The sequence below is a fragment of the Microtus oregoni genome, unplaced genomic scaffold (assembly GCF_018167655.1).
Source record: "Microtus oregoni isolate MIOR12 unplaced genomic scaffold, Mior012 000021F_ref0000039, whole genome shotgun sequence".
NCBI lineage: Eukaryota > Metazoa > Chordata > Mammalia > Rodentia > Cricetidae > Microtus > Microtus oregoni.
The window spans coordinates 5218614-5235553 of NW_024543080.1; the positions used below are offsets into that span (position 1 = coordinate 5218614).

A 16940-nucleotide genomic window follows, 5' to 3' on the forward strand; every position below is an offset into this window, starting at 1 on the left:
ACCGGAGAAGGGTGAGCGGGGCTAAAACCTATTGTGATCTACAACGGCAGTGAGCCATCGTAACATCCTTCTTCCTCATACTTCAGAAACAGGAGATACAGGTCAACCACCCACCTCTTTCTACTCCCTAAGATGGGTACATTCTGCCCCTTAATACCCCTAACTCCTGATCACACAATGACTGCTTTACTATGAGGTATTTTGATAGCATCCATTAACTACTTTCTGGACCAAGTTTCGGCCAATAAAAGATAAGGTTCCGGATCATTCTGTTCCCATGGCTGTTTGAACACTGTAAAAACTACAGGAGGATGGCGGAGGCTGCAGAGGACACAGGGACCTGAGCCTATTCCAATGGCCTCTCCAGGCCCACAGAGTTTGGTTTTCCTATTTCGTCCTTAAATGGGAAAAACAGTGGCAAAAGGAAGATTCGTGCCTCAGGACATGAACCATTACAACCAAAGGACAGGCTCCGTTTACCTGGTAAGACCAGCCACTTCCCCCCCCCACCACCACCACTGCCCCTCTAATCTAGTGTCTATGCAGTAGCCAGCATCACCTTTAAACAGAGTGGACAGTGCCGTCTCCTGATTTCTACGGTGCGTTCAGGAAAGGCTCCTAAACCAGACGCAAGGAGCCAACTCCTGGCCATTCTTCGACCTTTTGAATTTTGAATATCACCAAACCCTGACCCCACCCAGCTCCTCCTGCTCTGCCCTTCACTATGTTCTTCTGAACCAGCACCACCCAAGATGAGGCTAAGAGCCCGGTAGGAGGCCTCTGTTGATGCAACTGGACTTCCCAAATGCACTGTGCCTCTAAGGCATTGCTTGTTTGGGACATTTTTTGGGGACAGGCAGGCTCTTCCCTTCTTTTTGTCAATTTCTACTTAGGCCACGAGCCCTAACTTTTGGCGCAGGCTTCGAGAGAGCAGGGGCATGGCTGGAAACTGGCCCAAACCTTTGACACAAGGCTGGCATGCTTCGGGTGCAGTTTGTTATCTTTGTTTGGGAGCAACCAGAAAGCTTTTCGTAATTAAGTGGGCCGTGTATGTTTACGCAGGGCTACGTCTGTCCTCAGAACCCAGAGAATTTCCTCTGGGTTTACGCTGGGTGGGTATGCATACTTGCTTCATGACAATATGCCTGCCTTCCTAGAAGCCACATTCTTGATGTTCCAAGTCACTTTCTGCTTCTCCATGTCTCTCTGACCATTTGCCCTGTGTCGTGGGCTAGTGAGTTCTCGTCAGTGTAATGGGCTCCCCAGGACGTACCTCCTTCCCCTCTCCCAGAGTCTCCAGGGGGCTGACAAGGCCTGGACTCTTCAGTGCCTGAAAGACGCTTTAAGGAAACTTCTGGCCTTTACAGACTTCTGTTCTTAAACATAGCTACTCGTCAGTTTCTGGCTACTAACCATGTGACCACAAGTCAAAAGTTCCCGAGACATTCTCAATGCACTGCCCTTTCTCCAAAGGCCCCCTTGCTCTTACTACTGACCCTTGGCTACTCATCTATTTGAGGCTTAACCCTCTGGGTCACTGTCTCTTCGCTACTTTCTTTTTTGCTTTTCGAATCATTCCTTAGGATCCAGGCAGCTCAGCCTGCACCCCCTTGACTGTATGCTGGCTGTGGTCTATCTGGGCACTTTTAATCACAGGCATGGTGCTGGCATGCTCTTAAAAAGTCCTCATCTTTCTGCTCACCCACCCAGCTCCCAAAGCTTGGTTAGTGACAGCAGGGCCACACATAATCCCTCAGGCCTGGGTCCACTCGCACTTGCTTGGGCTGCTTTCTCTGACTGCCCTGACCCACGCCTACAATCGATATCCTTGGCATTTAGCATTTCTCATCTATAAGCTTATCCGTTTCTAGATGTCAACCTTGTATAAAGATGGCAAAGGGATGAACAGGGGAAAAAAAAAATCAAACGACCAGCCCAATCTTTTAACCTCCTAAAACTATCAATCTGCTTCAATCTTTCTTTTCTGAAGTGTGTTTGTGTGCGTGTGTGCGTGCACATGACTGTGTACCACAGTGTGGGTGATGTGTGTTGAGCTCAGAGGGCAACCTGTGGGAGTCCATTATTTCCTGCTACCATGTGGGTCCAGGGATTTGAACTCAGGTCATCGAGCTTGGCAACAGGCACCTTTACCAATGGGTCACCTCTCAAGCCCTTGACTTCACTCTTTCTATTCAGCAAGGCCTCTGGCACACCAAGCCTTACTTAAGCAAAGGCTGAAGACAACCAAGGGCCCCTGCTCAGGGGCTTACAATTAAATTGATGAGACCTCTGCTAGGGTCTGCACCTTTTAGCTTCAAATACTCAGAACCTAGGACCTGGAACAACCCTGGGTAGTGTGTGTGGACAATCAGGATTCCAGAGCCAGCTGCTCGGGTCCTCAGCCTGGCTCTATAACCCGGTAGGTCTTTGCCCTGGGGCAGGACGCTTGCCTTAGTGTCTCACTGTCCTCCCCTACAAAAAACAGGGAGGGCGACAGCCTCTGAGCGGAAATATTAAGTCTTATGCGCATCAAATGCTTTGACCAACACCTGCCCACAAAGACTACCTTCAGAGACCCATGTGTGTCAGGTGCACGGCGTGCTAGCCTTCCGTCACTACAGCCGAGGTAATCAGCCTGCAGTTTTAAAAGGCTTTATTTTGGCTCACAAGTTTGGCTCTGTTGTTTGGGTCTCCCAGAGCATGCCACGGCAGCAACACGTGGTACTGTAAAACACCCCAGTCCAAGGACAGCAAGGGAGAGTGTAAAAAAAGAGAAAGGGGCTTTGGTCCCACTATGTCTTTTGAGGGCACGTCCCCAAAGGGCTGCTGACCTCTTACTGGACCTCACTTCTTCAGGCTCTCACCCACTTCCGACAGCACCCCAAGGGGGACAGTGACTTCAGAAGATTCAATAACCACTGAAAATACGTGGAAATGAAGCAGTGCTTCTGGGGGAGGGGGAAAGCCTCCTGAGAAAATGAAGGCCTTCCTTCTCCAGCCTTTACTCTCTACCAGTGGCTGGGACACACTCGAGTCTCTGCAGCAAGCTGTGCATACTTACACGGATACCAACACAGCGCAGAAAGCACTCTTCCAAACCTCCTTCTATTGGGCCTCGCTCAGCAGGACTTCCTGATCCCCAGCCACAACACGGTGGAGGAGCAGATACTCGAGATCACACCCTGTAAGCTATGCAGCCGGTGTAGCTGGGTCCTTAGCTCGTTTCCGTGCATTTCACCTTGGAGTCTCCTAGCTTAAGCTGCCTTTGAACATGACACCCCTAAAAGTCCTGTGAAGGGGGTTAATAACCCAAAGCTTCTCTGCAGGGAAAACTCAGGGAGGAGAAAGGGGAGTTTTCAAATGGGGTTCCTATCTCCCAAGGCCAAATGTTCCTACACTTGGAAAACTAAGGCCAGCATCAAAAGGGCTCCCTCACTCCCACCCTCTGCACCCAGGTTGCATTCCTGCCCTTAGAATACTTCCTAACACTAGGCACATCGCTGAAAATAACCCAACATGTAGTAAGACAGCTGGTTCATTCTGAGACAAGAGCCTGGCTGCCTGGTCCAAGCATCCATTCGGCCATTAAGGGTCAACCACAGAATGTATATTGAAACAGGTATTATACTTGCAATGGAAGCAAACAGATATGACCCCTCTGTGCAAATAATTCTTCAATTATTCACTTAGAACCCCGATGAGTGCTGTGGAAAAACAGTGTAGGGGATCGTGGGCGAGCCTGCTCCTCGCTGTCTATGTAGATGACCGCACCCACCCGTCACATGGAGAATGTGGCAAAGCAACTGTCGCAGAAGCTGTAACTACTTTATGGAGTGCTTTGAGACAAGCCGGGCACTATACTCTTCCTAGCATATTCAGCCATCCTTCAAGACACGACAGCTGTCTTTATCACTCCTTGTGTTAGAACTCGAGGCTCGCTGACGGCAAGGTCTATGATCTTGACCACCACGTAAAAGTCTTAATCCTACCTGGGGTTCTTTTTCCTTTCTAGCCATAATACCCAGCAAATACGTATCTAATAGTTTGCAATATGGTGTACATACTTACACTCAGACACATGCACACATACACACACACATAAAATAATAAAAACTTTTACATGTTAATGGAGGTTGTCATTCATTGAGAGGAAATAGACCCCTTGCTAAATTCAGCATCGGCGAGGAATCGTAGCAAAAGCAAACTCACTGCCTTGTTTGCAGTGGAGTCTAATCCTCACTTTGCCCAAGAGGATTACTGGGCTTTAGGAAGGAGTTCACATGCACAGTTCTTAAGCCCACGGCAAATGCATCTGTTTCCAAGATTCATTCCATTTTCTGGACAGGAATAAGCATCCCACGCTATTTCAATATCGGAAATTAGCAAGCCTAAAGGTTCCCCACCTTGCTATTGGCCAGGCTTCTCCTGGGCACACTTCTCTCCCCTGCTAAGCTTTAATTCTGTGGAAGAAGCACTGGTGGAGCAGAAGAGTCAAGATTCAGCCAGAGTGCAGAGAGCTGACCCGTGTACAGCAGACATGCCGAGGTGGGACCATGTCTGCAGTCTGTCTCTGCTTGTCCCTTCATTGCTGTGGATAGTGTGACATGGGCTGGGATGGGAAGGCAGAAAACCTAAGCTACAGTAAGCCTCCAAGGATGCCTTGGCCACTCTCTCGCCCGGGGCCACCCTCTGCCGCAGGGCCACCGCCTAAGGGCTCCTTTAGGTATCTCTAGGGTGGAAGGTTCTCTAGAAGATTGTCTCGTTCTAGGTGAGCCTGAGAGTTCCTCCGGGGGCACCTTCCTCAGCAGAGCAGATGTGGTAGGGGACCACTTTCCTCCCCTTACCACCAGACAGCCTAACCTCCAACAGGAGACAACACTGGGCTCCAAGACAAGCGGCTGAAGAACCTTCCAAACAGGGTTCCGAGAGAGCTTAGGGACATGCCCTCGGCTAGTTTTGCTGCCACTTGTGGCTGCCAGTTGCCACACTCTTGTGGGTTTCCAGGACCTACCTGCCTGGTCTTCCAGATTGGAAGCAAAATCTGCCTTTGATACCAGTTCCTGGTCTTATCAGGGTCAACTAACAGACAGTTTTGGGGTAAAAGTCCACAAGAAAGCAGTCAGGGAAAAGATTGGCTGGGCAGAACAGTGCTTTCGAGGCACTAACACACAGAAGGCATCACCCTAGACTAAAGTCAGACATGTCAGTGACAGTAGAGCCAGGCAGGGCTGGGGCAAGAAACACCCTGGGAGCTGTCCATCAGCCCATGGGGCTCCTCCCTCTGCAACCCTGACGTGTCAGGGCTGGGAAAAGGACAGAGTCCGGGACAAAGGGGAGGTACTGGACTGTGACCCCACTTCACGAATCCAGCTGTGGAGCACTGGCCTCCGCCCCAGCCGGACCTGGCTCCGTAGGGGAGACAGCCCCCTCACACCACACATTCCAGCTGCTGGTGGTGAGGAGGTAACCATGGGAACCAACACAAGGGGCTGAATGTTAGAGGAAAGGCCCGAGGCGATGGCAAAGAGGCTGGAGGGACTCACATCTTACATTCTCCTAACTGCAGTCATGCTTACCGTAAGAAGCTGGATCAGGGGCTGCCCACAGCTAAGCTGCCTGCTGCCACAAAGCCTCAGAGCTGTCGGGGCAGCCAGGCTGCTGCTAATCCTACGGGTCTTCCTCAACACTTCTAGTTCTCCTTTCAGAGTGTGGTGTCCGACACTGTGCTGGCCAGTTGATTGAAATCACAGCTCATTCGGACGGCCAGAGATGGCACACGGTGACATTCTTGCCAATAGGGAGCCACAGACTACACTTTGCAAAGGGTCCCTCCCTTCAACACTCAGCTTTTGCCCCAGAGCTACCCACTCTGCATTCTGGTGGCTTCTGTGGAGACCTCTTAGGTGGTTGAGGAAGTGGCCCTGTGATTCCAGATATCCAGGGAACTCCACGTTATGAAGGAGAAACAGTAATTCCGTGTATCTAACTCCACAATCAGGGTGTGTGTGTGGAGGGGTGGTAACAGTTCGGTTTGGTGCTGGTTAGTTTTTTTGTCAATTTAACACAAAGTAGCATCGCCGAGGAAGAAAGAACCTCAACCGAGGAAATGCCTCTGTCAGATTTCATGGCCTGTGGTCATGTCTCTGGGACACATCCATGATGGAGGATAGATGTGGGCGGGTCTAGCCTGTTGTGGGAGGGCCCACTCCTGGGCAGATGATCCTGGGGATGTGTAAGAAAGCAAGCTGAGCAAGCCACTGAGAGCAAGCCAGTAAGCAGCCTTCCTCCACGGTTCCTGCCCTGACTTCCTGGATAACGGACTGTGATCAGGACTTCCCTTTCCCTTTCCAGCTGGTTTTGGTCAGTGTTCATCACAGCAGCAGTAACTAGGAGATGTCTCCACGGTATTGATCTACATCTTCCCCTAGTCTTCATCAGCAGGGTTTTCAACCTACTACTGATTTACTTTTATCTGAGGTTTTAGGTCAAGGTTCTTTACCCTCTGGAAGCCGAGGAAATGTCAATGGGAATAAGTCGTTTACAAGAATATCATGTTGCTAGCTGGCTGCTCCTCCTACCACAACACTGAGGAACGCGACTTGCCGTCCCATTCTTCTGCAGAATGAGAGCTGATTGTGGCCTCTAACGTCAGTCCCTCCACAGCTGTCACAAAGTCCAGGCCGAATCCCTACGATTTTAGTTCCTAAGCTGCTGGAGTTCCTCTGCTAAAGTGTGGGGAACACCATCAGAGTCTCTCAGACAGACACCAGGGCTGGAAGAAGGAACCTAACCCTTTCCCCCACAACCTGGGGGAAGATCCTTCGGGGGTTCAGAGCTCACAGAGCCAGGTGTGGTGGGGCACGTCTGTAGTCCCAGCACTTGAGAGGATGAGACAGGAGGATGGAGACTGTACACCGAGACTGTCTCCAAAAGAGAGAGAGAGAGAGAGATCCAACAACGGGGACTCAGACAGTTTCTCCTCCTCCGTGTTCATCCACAAGCAGGATGTAAGGTTAACACAGGGGTCATCTATTATTGATGTTACTCTCTTCCTGGGATAACTGAATCTCAAAAATACTGCCTTAATGGGAAAGCTCGCCAATGTCTCTTACGAACTTCATCAGCTAAGGGAAAGGGTGGGTTTGGCTCTAACCCCGACACCTCCATGCACTCTACAAGCTATTAGATCTCTTCTGTGTCTTGGGTTTCCTCACTTTTAAAGGGAAATAATACCGCCTACCTTAGAAGAATGCGAGGAAGATAAAATTGGTCAAGAGAACGGCAGTTTCAAACGGGCTGAGCCTTGGTAACTGAGCACTGGCAAGGAGAGGCTAGCAGTTAACGCCCGCCAGGTGGCTGCCTGGTGATTCTGACATGTATGCTGCTGCCAGTCAATCCTCACCACAGCTTCTCTCTGGGCATCACCATCTCAGCTTCACACATGCAGAAGTGGAGGTGGAAATGGGTTCCCCAGCCACCAGGAGGCATCCCTGCTCGGATTCAAGCCTAGACTGTTCTGTTTGCACAGTTGCCTTTATGCAAGACTGTTTTGTGGCTATTTTTAGTAAGGAATAATAAAGGAATACCAGAGTGAGAGCCAATGTTTGAAGAAATAACACGACCAGGATCTTAACTCTTCAGTGTTAGCTGGAGGCTTTTGTAAACAAAACACAATACGTGAAAAACTAGACTCTCCCAAGACAATGCTCTCGATTCGGAGAAACAGCCCCACAGAACCAGACCCGTGATCAAGCCCGGCTCAGAATAGCTACAAGCCCCACAGCACAATGCCCAGCTATTCACCAGTGTTCCTGGGGCCTGGTGACTTCCCAGGCCATGTTTGAGAAATGTTTACTAAATGAGTTAAACCGATCCAATAACAAAATGCCTCTCTGGAGTTGGCAAAGCAGTGACCATCTTTCCCAAACACTTGGATTCAAAGAAACAATGGAAACTCAATAGGTTAACTGTTGTCCTTCTTTCAAAAGCTTTTTCACTGAAAATTCAAGTTAAATAAGCCATCCTATGTAGCCCTGGTTATCCTGGAACTTGCTCTGTAGACCAGGCTGACCTCAAACTCACAGAGATCCTCCTGCCTCTGCCTCTGAATGTGTGATTAAAAGCCTGTGCCACCACCTCAGGGTTAGTGTAGCTCTGGTTGTCCTGGAACCTGCTCTGTAGACCAGGCTAAAAAAATGAAACAAAGTATCAATTTGATACAGCACCTAGAAACTTCCTTTTTCCACCTGCATTTCTAGAAAGATCATGGAAGGCGCTCTGGGAAGATGCGTTTGAGCCTCAACCCAGAAAGAATTCACCTTGAATTACTATCATGAAACCAGTCTTCAAAAGTGGGGTTTGCCTAACAGACACTTCTTCTCGTTGATGTAACTTTAAAGACAAATCCCTGTTATCTTTTTTTCCCATTTTATTAAGAAAATTTTCCAGTGGATGGTGGTGGTGCACGCCATCAATCACAAGCATTCAATGAACCCCTTGGTTCAAGGCTAGCCTGGTCTACAGACTGAGTCCCAGGACAATCAGGGCTACCCAGAGAAACTCCAAAAGTTCAAAAACAAAAAACAAAACTCACCAAAACTGAGACAAAAAACCAAAACCCCCCAAAAGCATGAAGTTTGTTCTGGTTTGGCCAACAATTCCTAGACATGGGGTCCACATGGTGTGTGGCTGATATACCCAGTGACACTTCAAAATGAATTTTCTCTTTGCCACTGGCTATCAATTACAAATAGCATCTTGGTTAGGGGTGGACCCCTGTGATCTGTTGGTCAGAAAGGCAAGAACGTTGCAGTGGCATCCCCAACAGACGCAAAAAGAGACCGTCACTAAAATGAGAGGCATATCATGCCGGGGGTGGCAGGGACTTTGCCACAAAACCTTCCTACCCCAAGACAATGAAGCGGTTTTCAAGTCACTCTTACTTTAAATCACACATTCACCACAGCACACAGACAGATGAACAAGGCACTGAGCTCAGACCAAGCTACTTTTACACCTAAGGACATGCGCAGGTACTGTCCAATGTCCCCAGGCAAATCATAACTTGCCCAAAGTAACGTCAGCCACCCTTAAAGGCAGGGGTGGAGGGAGGGAGTCCCCCTCCTAGTTTCCCTAGCGCTGTGTCCAGTTCAACAGGGTTCAGTAACCGCAAACATCTATGTGACTCTGAGAAGAGGACACAAACCCTCCCATCAGCACCGAAAGTTCTCCTTCCAGTCCATCTCCTGGGCAACCACCGACTTCTACTGTAACTGATTAGTTCGGTGGTTAGGACTAGCAACAGCGGGGGTAGAGTGCTTGTCCCGGACGTGAAAGGCTCAGGTTTCAAGTCACAATACAGCAGGCAAATAAGCTGATGTATAAACTGACTTCAGTCAGCACAAAGTTTCCGAGATTCGTCAAGACCTGAGCAGCCGCCGCTCATTTCTGTTGCTTGCTGAGTAGTACTCCATTGTGCGGGTGTGCCACAGTGTATCTGCCTTCTTGTTTGTGGAGAAATGATTATTTCCAGTTGTAGACAACCATGGTCAAGTCGCTATGGATACTGTTAAACAAGACTTTTTTTTAATAGACATTTTTTTCACCTATCTTGAATAAATACCTGGGCATGAATATATTGGGTCACAGGTTGGTATATATTTAACTTTACAACTTATGTTCTTAACCCCTGAACTCTACTCCCATAGGGCGTCAGTAACTTATTAACATGTTTTATTTTTCCTATATGATGAGTATCCCTGAAGGCAGGGAGCCCATCCCCAATTTCTAGGATGCCTCCCACATGGTAAATGTTAGCTAAATAAACAAATGTCCTCTGTTCCTAATCTTATTTGATGTTATGATAGCCTAAGAAAACTAGTTTGGGGCACACAAGGAAAAAAAACCCGACAACAAACAGAAGGCAGTGGAGTGGCGGGGTGGGGGTGGGGTGCTGCTCCCTCAGGAAGGCGAAACACTGTCTGGCCAGAGACGTAGCTCTGCTTCTTTTTGCTCTGACCTCTCCCAGATCGCGAGCCCTTCTGTGACCTTCCAGGAATACTAGGGCAGCTCCTGGACAAGTGATACTCAGGAAAGGGAGGAAGGTGTCACTGCAGCTGAGGTCACACAGTGGTTAGAATTACACACTTCTGTCAAACAGGCAGGCGCAGGGAGAAGCGAGTCATGAAATTCTACCTTCTGGGAGGAACCAACAAAGCCGAAACACTGCTGGGGTCCCCCAACACTCATTATAGGCCCACTTGGTTTTGGTTAATGTACCATGAGCGCCACGTGAACATGCAAAGCAGGAATAACTTTTGAGAAGGAAATGGTGGTGTTTTAATTTTTTTTTGGGGGGGGGGGTGGTTCTCTGCATATATCCCTGGCTGCCCTGGAACTCACTCTGTAGATCAGCTTGCCTCTGCCTCCTGAGCGCTGAGATTAAAGCGTGTCTCACCACCACCCGGCTTAAAAATTTAACTACAAGGAAATAATAGTTTTCTGAATAGATTTGAACATTATACAGTATATACAAGTATCAAAATATCACACGACACCCCATAAGTATGTACAACTTTAACACATTGGTCAAAACTGGTAACTTAAAACTGTAGCCAGATGTAAGTCATATAAAGAATAACTGACTTAAAAATGAAGACTGCGCAGCCGGCATTGGGTGTTCAGCTGTACCAACTCCCAGCTACTGGAAAGTTGAGGAAAGAACGTGGCTTTGAGGCCAGGATCCAAGGCCAGCATAGATAACAGGGAGGGAGGGGGGAAGGGGGGGTAGGGTGAGGTGGGGAGAGTAAGAATGGTTCCGGCCATGTCTTCCTTAGAGGTTCACTACACAAAAGGACACGTATTCTTCCTGCATTTAAGGAAAAACTTCTCTTTCCCATAGATCAATCCTTCCTTGAAACCACAGAGTTGACTCCTTATTCAACCTACAACTCTTTAGAATCAAATCGTTGGTGGACTTTCTGGACACCACGGAAAAGCTTTGGGAAGTCTCAGCATGATCTAAAATCATTCTCAGCAAAATAGCCTTGTTTCAGAAAACGGCATCACCTCAGCTATGCTCAAGTATTTTTGGCTCAGTGTTCTTTGTTCCCAGGTCACTGCAAATGGAAATTTGCTTAGAATTCTTCAACCGTGAGTTTGGGAGAGGTGAGTGACCTGTCTTATTCAGACAGTACCACACTGAAGCCATCCTAGGCAGATGGATGTTTATCCTATTCTTAAAGTCTCCAGGGAAGTAAATTCTCTACAGCATCCCTTGGTAACCTTCTCTAGGGTTTTATCAAGGGTTTGGTAAGGAAGTCCTGATGAAGAAACCAATAAAAATATTAACTTTATGAGCCTAGCTACAAGCTCTGGAAAGGGCATGTGTTTGGCATTTTGCCGTATTGGTGAAGGGATGTATTTACAAAACAGGCTGTACAAACAGAAGCCATTTGCCAGGGACAGATGTGGGAAGTTGATTCAAGAGAAATTGCCACCATAAACTCCATTTCAACCTGGACACTATGTGCAGGAGTTACTGTTGGTTACAGCATTTTAAGTAAATTTATTTCCTTGTCAATTCCTACTGTTTCTAAACAGATTAGGAATGGGAGGTAAAATTCTGCAGCTCTGAAGTTCTCAACTGATTAGGTGGCTATAAAAAACCAGGTCTTAGGAAACAAACTTTGCATTTGCTTCTTTCTCCCTCTATCTCCTTCTTCACAACAATCATAGAACGCTTTTAAAGACTGGAAAAAGAAATCTTAAAAGAGGGAAGACTTCTGTGATGAGAGAGAAACAAAGCACAGGAAAAAGTACTTTTCTAAAGGAGCCCCTGAAATTAATTGAAATCTAGGCCAGCTTCTGATTAAATTACTTGAAGAGAAGGTGTTTTCAATGGGACTGTAATCCCACTAGCCTTTAAAAACTATTAGAGAAGAGAAAAAGCATGGGTCGTTGGAAGCCCACGCACCCAGATAGCTCACAACAATCTCCCCATGGGAATTACACGGATGTGGTGCTCAGCCGAAAGCAACGTGTCCTACATCTGTGCGCGGCAACACTAAGATTGGGTGGGTGGGGGCTGGGGGGATAACGCCAAAGGCTTTAGAGAAAGAGAGGACTACACCCCGCCCCCACGGCGAGGAAGTTTTAGCTAGCTCTCTGGCAACACAGAGCAAAGCAAACGTCAGGTGCAATTTCATTTCCATGCTACCTGACAGCTGAACACCCTCCTGGAAATCATTGCCTTGGCGCTGGAGTCGGTGGGGGAGGGGCACGCGCACCCCTCCAAGTACTTTGGGGCCTCCCCGCTAGGGACCAATCCAGTAACATTAAGAAAGGCAAGGCGGTCTAAACTCCGCAGGGGCCCTGGTGGGAAGTAATTTATCAAAATTAAAATATTTCACAGATCATTTCTCCTGAAGCGTTTTCACGCTGTCAGTCACCAGCAATCCTGTTGGAGTGGCAGCCCAGCGTACCCTTCCCATCCCCCGCCACCCCCACCCCTAGCCCGGGTGAGAAAGTCCAGGCCTGGAGTGTCAGGAGCCCCTCGGAGCGCGCCACCTGCCCGCAGCAGGCTGGCTGGGTCCCCCGGGAGCCCTTCTCCAGCTCGGGCTTCTGGAAGTCTCCCGACCGCCCCTGCCCGAGTCTCCGCGCCCTGCACTCACCATCGCCTCCCGGCCTCGCGGGGCTTCTGGCCGCCGCCAAGTTCAAACTCCGCGGCCAAGGCGCGCGGAGCATCGCCAGGGGCTGCGCGCGCTCAGCAACGGGCGGCGGCCGCGCCCTGCGCCCGGACGCGCGGCTCGGGCTGCGGCTCCCGCTCCGGATGTGGCGGCTACAGCCACCGCGGGTCCCCGGCGAGCGGGCCCCGTCCGTCCCTGCGGGGTGCTGCACCGCCACGCCTCCTGGCCGGGGTCGCGCACGCACGGGACCGCGCTCGCGGCGCGCAGCCACCAGGTAATCCTCCAGGAAGCGCCCGCGATTGGCCCGCGCTCAGCGTTGCATTTGCATGTCAATGGCACCGAGCGCGCCCGCCCGGAGGCTGGAAGACCCGGAGCGCACGGTGGTGGCACTTCCCCGCGATCCTCGTGGTGTTGAAGTGAGGCGACCCACGCGCGCACCTTCTCTCCCTATCAGTTCGCACCCCGCGGTGTCTTCTTTGCACAAGCCACAAACAAATAGCAACCTCAAGGAGCCCGCGCTCGCTGTCTGGGGGCCATCCAGTTAGTAATTGACCAAATGAAGCATGATGAAGCAAGGTAAAAAGTTCACAGCTTTTTAAAAAGCTCACATTACAAGGAAAATAACCACCTTTTTTTTTTCTTCCCTCGGTGGGTCCTCTTTTCAGCGGGTCAACCAGACAGATTCGGGTTGTTGGTGATGGGGTCCAGCTGCTGCCGCACCCCCGCCCAAGCCCCTTTTAGTTTCCTTGAGCATCACTCCAGGTCAAGGGAAGATGATTTCAGCCATATATTAAGGAGATTTATGTTCAGCTTTTCACATTTTTAACATTGTATACGTTGTAAACATTGTATACTTTTTAAAATATTATATGCATACATTTTATAAGCTTTTAATCATGTACATTTCCATTGGTTCTGTACTTATGGCATGGTTGCTCCGTTAAAAGTAAGGAAAGCCTGATGTTATTTTCAGTTTCGTCTTTCTTCAAAGGCTATCCCAGCCTCTTTCAATGGAAGCTAAGATTCTCCACCACCACCCCCCCCCGCGCGCGCCCATTACGTTTAATTGCTTTCATATGTCTTCTCCATAGATTATCATAACAGTACAGTTTGCAATTGATTGGCTTTATTCACACTCAAGCAGAGTCCCTATTGCTGAATTTCCAAGTTCCATATCTATAGCAATATGCTGCATACACACAAGACTAACTAGGTAGGCGGCAGCTGGGAGCCTTAGTTACTGCCCAGCTGGTACCATTTGCCTGTGCTTAGCTGAACTGTTTGTTGTATCTTTACCAGCTGCAGGGGCATTGGCAGCCACAGACCTCTTTTGAAAACATGGACAGCCTGCCCCTAACTCCAAAGGTATTATCTCTGTTAAAACAGTATTTTCTTTTACATGTAGTATCTATCACAAGTAGTTACTACCACATGGTCACAGGGTGTCCACACTGTTGCTAGGCATCCGAGGCAGGCAGCTGATGTTGCTGTTTCGTGTTCTGATGACTTATGGGAATCCAGTGTTAGAAAGGGGCCTCCAGGGCCTGAGAGATGGCTCAGCGGTTAAGAGCACTGACTGCTTTTCCAAAGGACCCAGGTTCAATTCCCAAAACCCACATGGCAGCTCCAGTTCCAGGGGATTTGACACCTTGACACCAATGCACCGAAAATAAAGTTAAATAAATTATAAAAAAAAATTAAAAGTTTAAAAGATTAGAAAGGGCCTCAAAGAACTCAAGGTTGGAGAAGAGGTAGTCCTTACAGCTTATAGCACTGGGGAAATGAACGGTTAGGTAGAGAACTCAGCCAGTCCCTCAAAATCCTCCCTTGACTTTGTACCTGATTAACTCTGCTAAGTCCTCAGGGGCTTAGGAACTATCCTTTTGTTGTTGTTTTTGTTGTTTTCTTAATTGTTTGGTTTGGCTTGATTTCGGTTTTTGTTTTGTTTTGTTTGAGACAGGATTTCTCTGTGTAGTCCTGTTTGTCCTGGAACTCACTCTGTAGATCAGGCTGGCCTCGAACTCAGAGATCCACCTGTCTCTGCTTCTCCAGTGCTGAGAATAAGGCCTGTGTCACCCCGCCTGGCTCAGGGGAACTTTCCTAAGGGTGGAACAGACCCCTATACTTTGTGAAACACCACTTTAAATCCACAGTGCAGCAGCACAGTTTGGGTCCAGATCTTACCTCCCATACAGCCTGTACAGTACCATGTAATTCATCTCTATGACCAGAGGTCGCTGCGCTTCTATTATACCAGAGGTCCTAGAACAATACTTGTCTTATGTCTGCAATTTAGAGAGCTGGGGTATTTTTAGAGATGGAAGGAAAGCAACCTGTCTCGTGGGACCCAAGATGAGACATGAAATGATGAAATCCCAGCCACAATACAGAATCATGTTGGTGTCTGTCTGCATACACTGTGGGTAAGTTCTCTGACCTGGTGCCTCTTCTGCAGTGGTTTGCCCTTGCCTGCAGAGCGGAGTGAGCAAGGGGGCGGGAACCAGCCTGTGCCCAGTGTGTGCAGCAAGGGGGCAGGAACCAGCCTGTGCCCAGTGTGTGCATGTGTGAATTCCCAGTGGCTGACTAAAAATGTTCCCTGTGAAGCCACACTAGGCTTTAGTGCCTGCATTAAACGTGCCTTTCAAAGGTATGTTTTACATTGGGATTCAAAGACTTTTATTGGAAAAGAATATTAATGAAGAAATAGAACCTCAGAAAGTTACTTTTTGCACTCTCCCCTCCTCAAAAGCTTTGGTGTAGGTTAAAGGCCAGAGACGCGGGGCTAACTCTCCATCCCACCAGCCACAATGTATGTTTTTATAATATATGTTGTGCCTTGAAAATATTAAGCCAAATTTTACTTACAAGTAGGCTGTCATTAGTTCTTAGGAACTCAGTGGCTTTTTCCCACTATTTTTTACAAATAAGAATTATTATTATGTGAGAAATATATTTAAGCATACTTTTTACACACATAAAATAGAACCTTTCTCTTGCCACAGCGGTCCCGTGTATCCACAAGGAATACAACAAATTCCTTGGTTCATCTGCACACTCTTGAATATTGACACTTTAGGAAAACAATAACCATATCTGCTGAATATTCTGGGTACTATGTAAGAGTTAATGCAAGCAGCATAAAACCAAGAAAGAAGATTCAAAATACGAATTTACTGCTTCACAGAGAAAACATTAGGAAGATTAGGACGCGCTGCTTTCTGAAATGATGTCTGGGCTTCGTGGGAGCATTCTACAAGTTTTGGTGCAACAGTCACTCTCATAAATATATTTTAATGAGAGACAGCAAAATGTGAAAAGCGAACAGCTAGTCCAGTGGGAGCGGGGGTTTTGAAATGCAAGCTTAAACCAAGGAAATTCATCCCTGGCCACTCCAAATCCAAGAAATGGCTTATTTTATAGGAAGTGATGTAAAGGGGGAAACCTAATCACATTTACAACTTCCAAGAGTCTCTTTGTCCTTCCCCCTCCTCCAAGTCCTGCTAACATTGCACTTTCCCCTACATAATGCTCCAGCCAAAACCCTCTGAGCCCACTCCTTCCTTCATTCTCTCCCCTTGTTTAAGGCATCTTCAACTCCAGCCGGCTAAATCCTGTTTACAAAGGAACCTCCAGGTGTTCTGTTCTTTGGAGCCCCAGGAACAAGGGCCTACATAAAGGCCTTTATGCAGCCTGGCTGTTACCCAGAAAGCTACACAGGCTCTTGTAGGGGTCAGAACCTTCAGAAGAGAAGGGGGCAAGGACTAGGTAGACAAGGTTCATTCATCACTGCGGCTGCAGCAAACATGTTACTGCAGCAGTCCCCTGCAGCAAGCATGGTTAGCTGGAGCAGAGAGGGGACCCTGTGTAAAACCCACTCTGCTTTAAACAGAACCAAAGGAAAGGACAAAGCAGTGACACTGGAGGAAGGGACAGTTTCAGGGAAGGATGGTTCTTGTCCTCATCGAAGTGCCAGGTCATTGTCAACATTATGAAGGCTGTTCATAAGTCACAGTCACCCAGGTCAGCGTCCCAAGTTGCTAAGGAGACACCAATTGAAAACATGCCTTCTGGGATGTCTTGGTTGAAAGATTTGAATTTTAGAAATGGAAAGCAACCTGAATATTCGTTTAAAATATAAATCAAGAAGTAAGCATAACACTGAAGCAAACAAAGAAGTTGAGGGCTGGGCATGTAGTTCACATGTGCCTGTCCTCCCAGCACTCAGGAGATGGAGGAAGAAGGATCAGAAACTCA

General features: G+C 48.3%; 1 protein-coding gene across 6 annotated transcripts in view; it reads right to left on the reverse strand.

The window, feature by feature from the left end:
- Positions 1-16940, reverse strand: part of Shroom3 (shroom family member 3) — a 151130-nt gene that overhangs the window by 50866 nt on the left and 83324 nt on the right. The window contains exon 1 of one of the 6 annotated variants that reach the window (XM_041671146.1): positions 12672-12964. The exons of the other annotated variants lie outside the window; for them this stretch is intronic. The gene's annotated coding sequence lies outside the window, so the exon portion shown is untranslated. Of the gene's footprint in view, positions 1-12671; positions 12965-16940 lie in introns of those variants that run through there. 6 annotated transcript variants of the gene reach the window in all.